We start from the raw sequence: 12650 nt of genomic DNA, 5'->3' as shown, positions 1-12650 counted from the left end.
ATAAGCAAGTAGTAATACATTTTGTGATCCACTAATTCTGCTATTTGCAGCAAGTTGCAGCAAGTTCTCTAATTTCCCCAGTCAGAGGGAGATAATAGAGCAAAACATGCCTTGACCATATGTGTCTTCCAAATATTTGGCATTTCCATGATAATTTAGTACAATGAAACACGCTGGCACTGTAAGTCAACACTTAACCATTTCAGTAAATTACTTTAAAGAAACAAAATCAGCAGGTTTTAAAACCCAGATACAGTTTAAAAGTGATGCAAGTGAGATCTGGCTTTACTGGAAAACTCAGGCATTAAGAATACTGAATTGAACTTTATTAACTTTCTGACTTTGTGCTCTTCATCTTAAGCTTCTTTTTCATCATTTATTGAGCACCCCCAGCATGCTTACACCCACTTAGAGCATACCAAATATGCAGTCCTAGAAGGTCACTTTCTTAAAAAAAAATTGATAAATGCACAAAGATTTTTTTCTGGATAAAAAGAGCTGAAAGAGGATTATGAAGATTATTTATGAAATTCAGGGTGGGAAACTTATACCTAAATTAATGAAGTTTAGGTATAAAATCTGTCCATTTTATACAAACATGACATTTTGTCCAATTCTGAACCCCATTCTGTCTATAATGTTGTCAATTCAAGTTAAATATCAAGGACAGAGCTGCTAATATCTCAGCCTCCACCATATACAACTTTCCTATCATCTTCTCAAATAAATAAAGGTATACACTTGGAAGCATCATGATTCTTGCCATGTGCTGAGATTTTTAATGCTTCCTTCCTTTTCCTTTTGCTGTTCTTATAAATCTATGCCCATCCCCTCCATCCTAACTAAGAAGTAGTGGGCTTATTGCTTCTTCTATTCTACCATTTGTTGAATGTTTCACTATCATCTTGAATTCTCGTGCATTCATCCAGGAAATTAACAAGCTCACAAACCTTGGTTACCCATCTTGATTATGGCTTCCATGCACAGAAACAATGAATTTATATGTGTACATATGAATGTTTGTGTGTGCAATAAGTTTTCTAGGTCTGCACAATTGGCTCAACTTACAACTAAAAGGTTTTGTTACATAATTTTAGCTTTCATCTCATATTCAAATCTTAAGAATATGTTCCCACGACTCTCATCCAGGACATTAACCATTAAACTCAGATAGACTATTTTAGGCCACCATTCACAGAATGATTCATCAATGATCACTGTTCTTTGGGTGCTGGTCTTGCTTATTCAAATCTTGAGCACTTACTCTGTAGGACCTTGAAATTAAGCCAATGTATCCCAAAGGGGTTAGGGGGGGAGTCATTCTGTGGATGAGCACATTGTATTACACAAGGTTGCAAAGAATTTCAGAATCTTTAATGAGTAAATGGGCAATGTGACTTTTCAAGGGGTGGAGTCATAGTGGGAAGTGTTTCCCAAATTTATGACAGTAGAACCACAGAAACATGCTGTCTCCAAAAGAACTAGCATCCTACAGAATTTATGCTGGGAAATCTCCAACTATCTCAATTTCCAAAGTGGCAGATCTCTGCAATACACAGTCTTCTTTTCTTTTTCTCCAGAGGAAAATTGCAGAACATTCCATAGGTCTCTGGAAAATGCTCAATGAGTGTTTGGTGTTGGACCAACTTTTAGTAGGGCACCAGAACCAGATGTATAACTACCAAACTAGTCTGATCACCTAATTAGTTCTAGGGTAGAACACAGGAATCCAGACTCAATACAGGCAGTTCTTCCGGTTATATTACACTTGGGGTATATGTGTGTGCACCTGTGTGTACGTATGTGTGTGTGTGTACATTACACTTGTATGGGAATTTTCAACTTAAAAATATTTTATATTAAAATTTCCATTTATCACCCTAGAAACTCCAACAATCTTAGCTTACAGCTAAAGTCAAAAGCTTTGCCTAAACCAATAAGCAATTATTAGTCATAGACTGAGAAAGGGAATGTGAAATCGAATGTAAAGCTTTATTAGTTTTTCTACAACCATATTAAATATTTGTGAGCATTTGAACTGTGGCTGAAGCAGACTTACCTGTTATTTCCCCTTTATTTGGATAGTCTTTTATTATGTTATAAAATGAACTTATTTGGTGTCATTTCTCCTTAAGAAGTCATTTTAATTGCTATTTGAGCAGGGCATTGGTACTTTCCTGATGGATTAATATTTTATTTTACTGATTTGTTTTAGCATTTTTATGTATACCAAAACTAAACAAAACTGGGTTGTCCTTCACCTTCTTTCTAGCATTAAACATTACATTTAGCCTTTTGCAAGTTTTAGGAAGTTTTGTTTATCTACCAGGCTGTAAAACAGAATGAAAAATGACAACATGTTCTTAGGAATACTTATATTTTTTAAAGACTATTAACTTTGAACAGTACTTTCATTTGTATTACTTCATTTGACCTTAACAATAGCCCAACAGATAATCAGATTAAGATCTCCACTCAAAAGGTAAGTACTGTGAGCAAAGGTAAGGAAAAGAAGAGAGCAAAAGTGGTATGTACAATCAGAACTTCAAACCAGGTCTCCTGACTCAAGAGTTTTGAGTTATTTCGATAAAAGCAGGTTTCTTCCCCTCTCTAGTACAGTGAGGTATATACCATTAGGCCCTCATGCTAAGTATATCGGCAATTAAAGTTACACATCAGTTATTTCCATCACTGATCTAATGTTTGCTTTTTACTCTACTTCAACCAGACCAACGGTTGTACCTAATTAAATTATTTTAAGATTTGGGGATAAAATAACCACCACCCAGAAGCCATTAAAAAAGAAAAACAATTATCTTTACATTGTTAGTTGTAATCACTTTTCCTTCCCTGTTTTTAGGAGTAGGTATGAGGTTTTCCTCTCTTCCTTTAATATACATAATTGAAGAATGCTTTTCTGTTAACTTTTATATGATTTTAGATTGTATCTCATTTCTTATCTTTCTTTCATCTTGTCTTATAAAATAAAAACCATCCTTCATGTTACTCTTTAGGTAATTTAGCCTCAAGGAGTCTTGTCTAGGCATCAGAGAAAATTCCCTGAAATATGAGTAACTGTAAAATTAGGGTCTTTTTTTTTTTTAAAGGAAAAGAGTTTTAATGAATTGACAATAGTTTGGAAGTCATAATAGGAAGGAATATTTGTGTATATTCTTGTCAATTCCTCTGGAAGTCTTTGGGGTGCTCTGCCTTGAGTTAGAACCTTGATAGAAGGACAGATGATTGATCCTAGAGGTAGGTATGCTCTGCTTGACCTCTTAACTCCCTCTTAGGTGCCATCTCTATTTCTGACCTATTAAAATTTGCTCTTAGGAAAGAATCTGATATTAATCACTTATTCTTTGTTGAGATTATTACCTAGTTTTTTTGAGGTTGCTCTTTCATGTTTGTATAAAGTAAGATTTATTTCCTATGCTACCTCCATTGCGCCCTACTTCATACACACACAAATCATACAGAATAAACTTCTACCTGTGGTTAAGGACAAGCCAGTCCATGAGAGTTCTTCAAAAATAAACAAAAAAAATGAGAAAGGAATTAGACCTACTGCTGGAATCAACAACACTGTTCTTCCCTGGGGAAAAGTGTCTGCTAAAGTGAACCTAAAAGGAAAACCTAAATAATTTGGCTGCATAAACATAATAACGTATAGAGTGTAAATCAGAGAGGAGAGTCTCTCCATCCTGAACTATGTAATCTGTTAAAGAATAAGAAATATTTTATTTTATTTGGGGAAGAGTGTAATAGGTCTTTATTCTTTAGAGTGGTACCAAAAAACAAAACAAAACAAAAACAAAAAACCTACAAAAAACCCCCCACACCTCCTTTAAAAAGATACCAATGAATTATCTTGACAGAAAGAAAATACCTGACAACAATATAATTCCACATGTTCTGATAACATCAAGAAAGGACTCAAAAAGGAACCTGCACCTCAGAAAGAACTGTAGGATATTGAGAGGACTGTTGGGTTGGGAGGAGATAATGATTAATAGTGACTATTAGACTTAAAATGAGCAGTCATATGCATCAAACTCTTTCCATTAAAAAGAGTTAATTTATTATTCAACTGATTGTAAAAATGATTAAGCTCTTTTTACCAATGGGTAAAATTATCATAAAACCTATTTCTTTCATGATAACTATTATGAAAGTGAAAAGATGTCACTCATCTTTCCCTTTCTCTTCTACTATAGTTAAATAATCATTCTTCGATTTGCACAGTTTATCAATTTTATTTTTTTAAAGGTTTTATTTATTCATTTATTTGAGAGAGAGAGAGAGAGAGCATGAGTGGAGGGTGGAGGTGGTGGGGAGGGGCAAAGGGAGAGGGTGAAGTGGGCTCCCTGTACAGGCTCCAGGAAGCATGATTGGGGCTCGATTGCAGGATCCTGGGATCATGACCTGAGCTGAAGCCAGATGCTTAACCAACTTAAGATGCTTAAGCCACCCAAGCACCCCCAGTTTATCAATTTTAGAGCTACTTTTGAGTATGTTATTAGTCTTTATTTTCAATGAGACAGTATGTCCTTGTCAATAGATTGCATACTTTATTATAATTCTCATCAACATCATATTTAAAAAAAATAGGCTTCTCTAGTTAGACAAATTTATTTACACTTCAGCGATTTATCCATATCAATTGCTATTGTTAGATCAAGATATTTGCAGTGATGACTTTGCATTCTGAAGGTATGGTAGGAAACCCTAAAATGCTTTTCAAAACTATTACTGCTAGAAAATCAACACGTAAATATGGATTTATAGATGAATACAGAGGAAGAGACTGAAGCATAACTTTTAATTTAGTATATATAAACTGAGGACTAGAGATAGGTAGGGGCTATCAATTTATAAATTTTCCAATGTTTTCTTCAAGGGTATTGTGGATGTGGGTATGGGAGATTATTTTCTTCCTTTGTTGAAATTTTAAGGCTGTTGAAGGCAAAAACCATATGCTGTCTTTTCTACCATGATTCTTTTGTTGTGGTGGTTAAGATAACAAATCAACAAAAAAAGCCAGGCTAGAGCATTTCTGTCAAGTCAGACGGAAGTCCACCAGGGCTGGGACTAGAAACCAGGAACCAGATTTTGGAAGAGGGGTACGTGTGACCCCATTTGGGAAAGGTGGGGATAAAATAGAAATTAGCGGCAATTGCTATTGCTGTCCATTTAGCTCTGAATGTACTTAAGCTTGGCATCCCTTGGCTTGAGTGCTTGATAGGGGTTCTCTTCTTTTATACACAGAGATTTATAGCATTAAGGTACTTTGAAAATTCTACATGACTGAAAGTTACTGTTTGGCTTCCTCTTTAGTAAGCAAACCATCCTAGATAGATCAGGGTCCAACTATACTTCACTCGAAGACAACTCTTGCAAATCCACTTTCATATATCCTCTCTTTAATACTTGAGAGTTATTTCTCTTCTTCTATCCTACATGTAGTACTCAGCCTCTAAAATGGTCCCCAATAATCCCTGCCTCTTGGTATTCACATCCTTGTGTCTCTCCTTCTATGATGTACTAGGGCTGGTCTGTGTGACCAACAGAATAAGGCATAAATGATGATATGTTATTTCCAAGACTAGATTATAAATGACTGTGGCTTCTATCTTGCATGCTCTCTCATCTGCTTGGTTTCCTCTTTCTCTTTCTCATTCTCTGTCTCATCATTTATTCTATGAGAAAACAGCTGCCATGCCAGGAGGACATTCAGGCAGCCTATGGAGAAAATCTTATAGTAAGGAATGGAGTTAGGCTAACCATCTTGTGAATGAACTTGGAAGTGAATTCTTTGACTCTAGTTAAGCCTTGAGATGAGATGACTACAACTCTGGCCAACAGCTTGACTGAAACATCCTAAGAGATTCTGGGCCAGAACCACCTGCATAAGCCACTGCTGAGTTCCTGATTCTCAGAAACTATATGAGATCATAATGTTTGTTGTTTTAAGCTGCTAAATTTTAGGGTACTTTGTTAGCCAGCAATTGATAGCCCATATACCACAAGTATACTGAAATGTGAAATATTGGCTTTATAATAGGTTGAAGAAATGACTTCTCTTACTGTTTTTGCAGTAAAATTTTTCTGAAACTTTTTTTCCTGACATTTTAAGATCTGCTGGAAGATCCATAGATTGGTTATAATAAACAAACTTCCTTGATGATGGAGTAATCTTTAGAAAATCATGGTTAGAACTTGGGATGCTGCTGACTACAAATGCATTTATAGCTAAGTAGCAAAAGGGCAGGTTAATGGGTAGCCACTGAAGGCTGATTTCCCTGACCTCTGAAAAGTATCACTCAGAACTAGTATACACAGTGATTCATTCACTTAAATATCTTCCCCTCCCGTTAGTAGAATCCCTAGCTGCTGTGGGGCCAAATGTCTACATGATTATTATTGCATCTGGTATCATGTTTTTCCAGCTGGTGCACTGTTCCCTTGTAGGAGATTTCTTGATGTTCACCCCTCTACCAGCCTCCTGCTTGCTCTCTGGAGGCTCATCCTATGATCCTACCCTACACAGGCAATCTCTTCTAACCTGAACTGTGATTAAATAACTGGGCTTAAAAGCTACTTATGAATTATATAGCTCATCATAGAAATAAATTGCTAGAACCGACTATAATTAAAATTTCAGTAATGTGAATTTCAACTCTGCCTCACCTTCAACTACACATAAGCAAATTAGAATATTACTTTTGGACAAGTAGGGTTGGGTTTGTCTTTCTTTCTTTCTTTCTTTCTTTCTTTCTTTCTTTCTTTCTTTCTTTCTTTCTTTCTTCCTTCCTTCCTTCCTTCCTTCCTTCCTTCCTTCCTTCCTTTCTTTCTTTCTTCTTTCTTTCTTTTTCTTTCTTCTAGAAATAAGAAATGAATTGGGGTAGCTCAGTTTGATAAGTGTCTGACTCTTGATCTCAGCTCAGGTCTTGATCTCAAAGTCATGAGTTCAAGCCCATGTTGGGCTCCATGCTGGGCATAGATCCTACTTTAAAAAAAGAAATAAATGAATCATAGTCTCCTAATATTTAAATCCCTTTGAAACAGAAGTGGGAAATTATTTAACACTGCAAACACACCATTATTTTGCACACAAGCTTCAAACAAGCTAGATGAAGGATACTTTTTGAGGACTATATTCAGAGGGTCAGACAATGGCCTTAAAGAGTGTATTTTTAAAAGGTCCCCCAGGATGCCTGGATGACTCAGAGGTTGAGCATCTGCCTTTGGCTCAGGGCGTGATCCAGGGTCCCAGGATGGAGTCCCACATCAGGCTCCCTGCATGGGGCCTACTTCTCCCTCTGCCTGTGTCTCTGTCTCTCTCTCTCTCTCTCTCATGAATGAATAAATAAAATCTCAAAAAAAAAAAATAAAAATAAAAAGGTCCCACTTTAGCAGAATTAGTTGGCCTCCAAATGACTATCCTCACATTCATGCCTTGCAGTCTGGGTATTAGTGGTTCTACTCAGGGCTCTATTTTGAGGTATGTTTCCTGCCTTGGTTTCTCTCAGGGAGATTTCCTGACATTGGTTTTGGTCATCTTCCCATGACTCTGTCTCATTTTACTGACTCTGAATACCTTCTTACCTCTTTTCTAGCTCTCATTATATAAACTCAAGTTGAAAAACAGGAAAGAAAAAATATGGGTTTAATAGAAAGAAAAAATACAAAGGGGGGGTTGTTTAAAAATTAAGAAAAAAATAAGAGCATGAAGAAGCTACCATATATCTTTGTTTGACAACATATTCATTTAATATGTCAATACTTTATTTTAAAATATTTTATTTATTTGAAAGAGAGAGCACAAGTGGGGTGAGGAGTAAGAGGGACAAGCAGTTTCCCCACTGAGCCGGAAGCCCAACACAGGGCTTGATCCCAGGCTTGAGCCCCTGAGATCATGACCTGAGCCAAAGGCAGATGTTTAACTGAGCAACCCAGGTGCCCCATTTTAAAAGGTAGATTTCAAAAACAGATATTGCTTCTCTAAAAGCAGATTTTGGGGTGCAGTGGAAACACTGCATGGGTAGTTAGTAGATCATTTTAAGCTTTTGATTCAAAGTGGGTTTTATACCTCTACAAGCTTTAAGGAGATGTGATTGCTGGTGGTGGGAGGTAGTGCCATGGTTTAGTAAGACTAGAGACAAAACTTCTTTACCTGTAAAAGGATAAGGATGGGATGACCATTAGAGGTGTGTGTACCCCTAATAGACTCATAGTAGCTTTCTTGCAGAATAACCTAAGGCAGTAGGGAGTAAAGATGGCTTCTCCATTCAGGAAAGGTAATAATAGGAAATGAGTGAGTAGAAAGAAAGGTGAGGGACACCTATAGAGGGTTAAGCAGACAAATTATTTCTACCGTAAGTTCTTCTGAAAATGGAGTAGGATTCCTAAGAATGTATATAGTCCTGAAGCAGCCGAAGGTAGATTTAGCCAGAGTTGTTACAGGTGCCTGAAAACCACTGACTTTTTGCCACAACAGCCTCAAACTTGGCTCTCTTTGAGGCTCTGGAGGACTTGTAGCACATTCAAAGACTTACTTCATTTCTTTATCCCCAGGGAATATGTTTGAGCAATGGAAAAAAAAAATTTCCCAGCATACCTGAATTAGGACAGAAAAGACTTACCTTTGAGAATATCTCTTTTCCTGGGTACTGGATCACTGTTGTCCACACACACACACAAATGGACTAATCAAGAAGGCTTAAGAAACCTGAAGGTATGAAAAGGCCAAATGGTAGGATTTGTAAATAAACAATTTCCAAACCATGATCTCCATAGCTTAAAAAAAAATTGCCTTGGGAACAATTGGTCCAGGATATCCTTTTAACTATTTACCACTGATCTAAATACAATGATAAAAATAACTTTATAAGCCTAGAATGGGAGTGAGCCTGAATTTACAAGGTAAATCAATAACTTAATTAATGATTAAGTACAAATCTTGTTATGTCACAAAAGCCACACTAAATTTATTGACCCCAGTTATAAGAATTAAGTTTCTGTTCATACATGAACTGCATTTCGAAATTTTATTTTTTCAAAATTTGATTTTAAAGTGTAGGCATCATTTCCAAAATGTAAGAAATTTAAAAATATATATTTTATATGATTATGGAATTTGCCTTAATTATGAAATTATGCCTTAATTATTTTTGACAACTTTGTTTTATTAATAATGGCACTGCATACTACTTTATGGCAATAGAACCACTTCCAGCATCTAATTGTCTAGAGTTTACCCAGCAAACATTTTAGCAGACATCTATAGAAATACTTTAGAGCAGCAGTTCTCAAGATGTGGCCTGGAAACCCTTGTGGGTGCTTGAAACATTTTCAGGGTGTCAGCAAAGTCAAAACTATTTTCATAATAAGACTAAGGTGTTATTTGTCTTTTTCACTCTCATTCTCTCATGAGTGTTAAGTTTTCAGTAGTTAAATGGCACGTGATATCTCAACAGATTGAATTCAGAAGCAGATATGAGAATCCAGCTGTCTTCTATTAAGCTAGGCATTAAAGAAATTTGCAAAAATGTAATGGAATGCCATTCTTCTCAGGTTTTTTTCCTCTGGGAAATACAGTTATTTTTAATAAAAGTATTTTATTTAGATTAATACATATTGGTTTCTCATTATAAAATAATAAAGAATTACTTTAAATGTTTTTCAATTTTAATTTCTAATACGGTATAAGTAGACAGGTATGTAGCAGATATAAACAAAAGCTAGGGGCAGCCCCGGTGGCGCAGTGGTTTAGCGCCGCCAGCAGCCCAGGGTGTGATCTTGGAGACCCTGGATGGAGTCCCATGTCGGGCTCTGCATGGAGCCTGCTTCTCCCTCTGTCTGTGTCTCTGCTACTCTCTCTCTCTGCATCTCTATGAATAAATAAATAAAATCTTAAAAAAAAAAAAAGCTATTGGGAGGGGGTCTTAATTTTTAAGATTATTAAAATACCCTAGAGACTTTACTTAAAAGCTTAAAAGTTTAGGAACACCTTGGTGGCTCAGTGGTTGAGCACCTTCCTTTGGCCTAGAGCATGACTCTGGAGTCCCGGGATTGAGTCCCACACCAGGCTCCCTGCATGGAGGCTGCTTCTCCCTCTGCCTGTCTCTGTGTCTCTCATGAATAAATAAATAAAATCTTTAAAAGAAAACTTAAAAGTTTACTGTGTTAGAGTATTAATTGATAAAATATCGAATCTTGATTTTATATGTCCTAAGGAAAATAATTATTTTAAAGTGACTCTAATTTTGGCTTCCAAAATGCCTGCACACTTTTCATTTAACAATAAATCTGACAGGTAGGTAGCCTAGAAATTACTCCTGCCAGAAATATGAAAAAATAAAGAAATAGAGAATTTTAGATTGTATAGTAATCTAAGAGCGGTAAGACAACATAAAGTACTTTCAACTCTACCCCAATGATTTAGCTAAGTAAGTCAGTTTCTCCTTGCCTATATGGTGTGATTGACATCCTGGAATAGAAATGTATTGTGACAGAACATGGAACCACCTTTAGCCACTTTCACATTAAATATCTTCACTTCCTAAGCTACATCAGTGCCCTTTACTGGAGAGACACCTAACCACAGTTCAGTGCTCTCCTGTTATTCAAAAGCATCGTTAAATTCTTTTGTAGTTCTTCAGGTCTTCATCATTTGCTGGTACGGTCTCTTTTTACAACTGCCAACAGGTCCTCTGGTATATCCAATGGGCTGGCTTCAACTTGAGAACGAATTCCAAAGTAGTAGTCTTTCCAGGTATATCATGCTAATCCTCTGCTCAAGAGCTTGTAATAGCTCCCGCTAGATCAAGTTTTGACTCCTCCATTAAGTTTTCAATGCTCTGATGATTTGGTCTCACATTACCCATTCAGCCTTATTTGTTCTCTCTCTAATACTGATTATCTTTTCTAGGAAGCCTGTCATCCTTAAACTAGCCTCACTTTCACTTCCATAATAGCAATTAAAATTTACTATATTTTTTTGCTAATTAATCCTTTAATAGTTCTGGGAAGTAGTCATTATCATCTCAGTTTTCCAGATGAGGAGCCAAGCCCTGAGATATTAGTGTGAGAAGCTCAGATAATATATCTGGTCAATGATAGAGCCAATATTTGAACCCAATTCTGTCTGGTAGTGAGGCTAGTGCTCTCAGCCATTACACCAAATATATGAGTAAGTCAATTAAACTTAAATGGGCTAAATGATCCAATATTTTATACTTGGGCTGCTTAAAAGAAAACATGTAAGGGGCACCTGGGTGGCTCAGGTGGTTAAGTTGCCTACTCTTGATTTCAGCTCAGGTCATGATCTCAGGATCTTGAGATCAAGCCCCATATTAGCTCCCCACTCAGTGGGGAGTCTGCTTGAGATTCTTTCCCTCTGTCCTTCCTCCACCACCTCTCTCTCTAAAATAAAATAAATAAATCTTAAAAAAAAAACCAACCACCTAAGCTGTTTACAAGAGACACATTTAGGGATCCCTGGGTGGCGCAGCAGTTTGGCGCCTGCCTTTGGCCCAGGGCGCGATCCTAGAGACCCGGGATCAAATCCCACGTCGGGCTCCCGGTGCATGGAGCCTGCTTCTCCCTCTGCCTGTGTCTCTGCCTCTCTCTCTCTCTCTCTCTGTGTGTGTGTGACTATCATAAATAAATAAAAGTTTATTAAAAAAAAACAAGAGACACATTTAAATATATATGTATACAGAAATATTAAAAGTTAAAGGATAGGAACACACACACACACATAGGTGTAGCTAGAGTTCAATACAAAAATCATTATTAAAAACAAAGAGGGATATGTGATAGTTGTAAAAGATTCAATTTATCAGGAAAATATAATTTTGACATGTCTAATACATAGTTTTGAAGTAGAAAGCAAAGATTAGCAGTACAAGGAAAATTAGATAAATCCATAAAAACAGTGGGAGATTTTAATATGCTTTAATAACTGATAAAAATAAGTAGACAAAATAAAAAAAACAGGATATTAAGATTTAAAAAACTTAATGATTAGGTCCAATTTATTTTTGGGGAACACTATATCCTAAAACAAGAGCAAATACAAATTTTTTTCAAATACAAATGAAAATTATTTGGGACTGGATAATAATGAAGATATTGTTACCAAAACATGAATGAAGTCAATTACTTAGAGAAAAATGTATAGTCCTAAACACATATATTAGAAAACAAACATACAAAAAAGGCTAAAAAATAAAAAAGCTAAGCATTCACCTCAAGAAACTAAGAAATAAAAAGTAGAGGATAGGAATCAATAAGGAATATTAGCAGAAGTTAATGAAAGAGAAAGCATACATAAAATAGAATCAACAAAGGCAAATGCTGGTCCTGTAAAAAAAAGTAATAAAATTGATAAATACCTGGCAAATTGATAAGAGGGAGAGAGAGAGAGAGCGAGCAAAATAACCAATGTTGAGAATGAAAAGTGGGACATTATCAAAGATCTTATAGCTGTTAAAATGACAATAGAAGACACTATGGAAAACTTTGTCAATAAATTTGAAAATGTAATTTAAGCAGATAATTTCCTAGAAAAAATGCAGTCAAAAACTGAAACAAGTAGAAACAGAAAATCAGAATAACATTAAACTATTTAATCTATAAATAAA

At 35.9% G+C, this 12650-nt stretch overlaps 1 protein-coding gene across 1 annotated transcript in view; it reads right to left on the bottom strand.

Annotated features, from left to right (window-relative positions):
- NFE2L2 (NFE2 like bZIP transcription factor 2) overlaps window positions 1–12650 on the bottom strand; it is a 142767-nt gene that overhangs the window by 125117 nt on the left and 5000 nt on the right. The window contains exon 2 of the mRNA XM_077883012.1: window positions 8646–8731. The gene's annotated coding sequence lies outside the window, so the exon portion shown is untranslated. The remainder of the gene's footprint in view (window positions 1–8645; window positions 8732–12650) is intronic.

This window comes from Canis aureus, chromosome 34 (genome assembly GCF_053574225.1).
Source record: "Canis aureus isolate CA01 chromosome 34, VMU_Caureus_v.1.0, whole genome shotgun sequence".
In the NCBI taxonomy this organism is placed as follows: Eukaryota; Metazoa; Chordata; class Mammalia; order Carnivora; family Canidae; genus Canis; species Canis aureus.
This window is presented reverse-complemented; position numbering and strand designations above follow the sequence as displayed.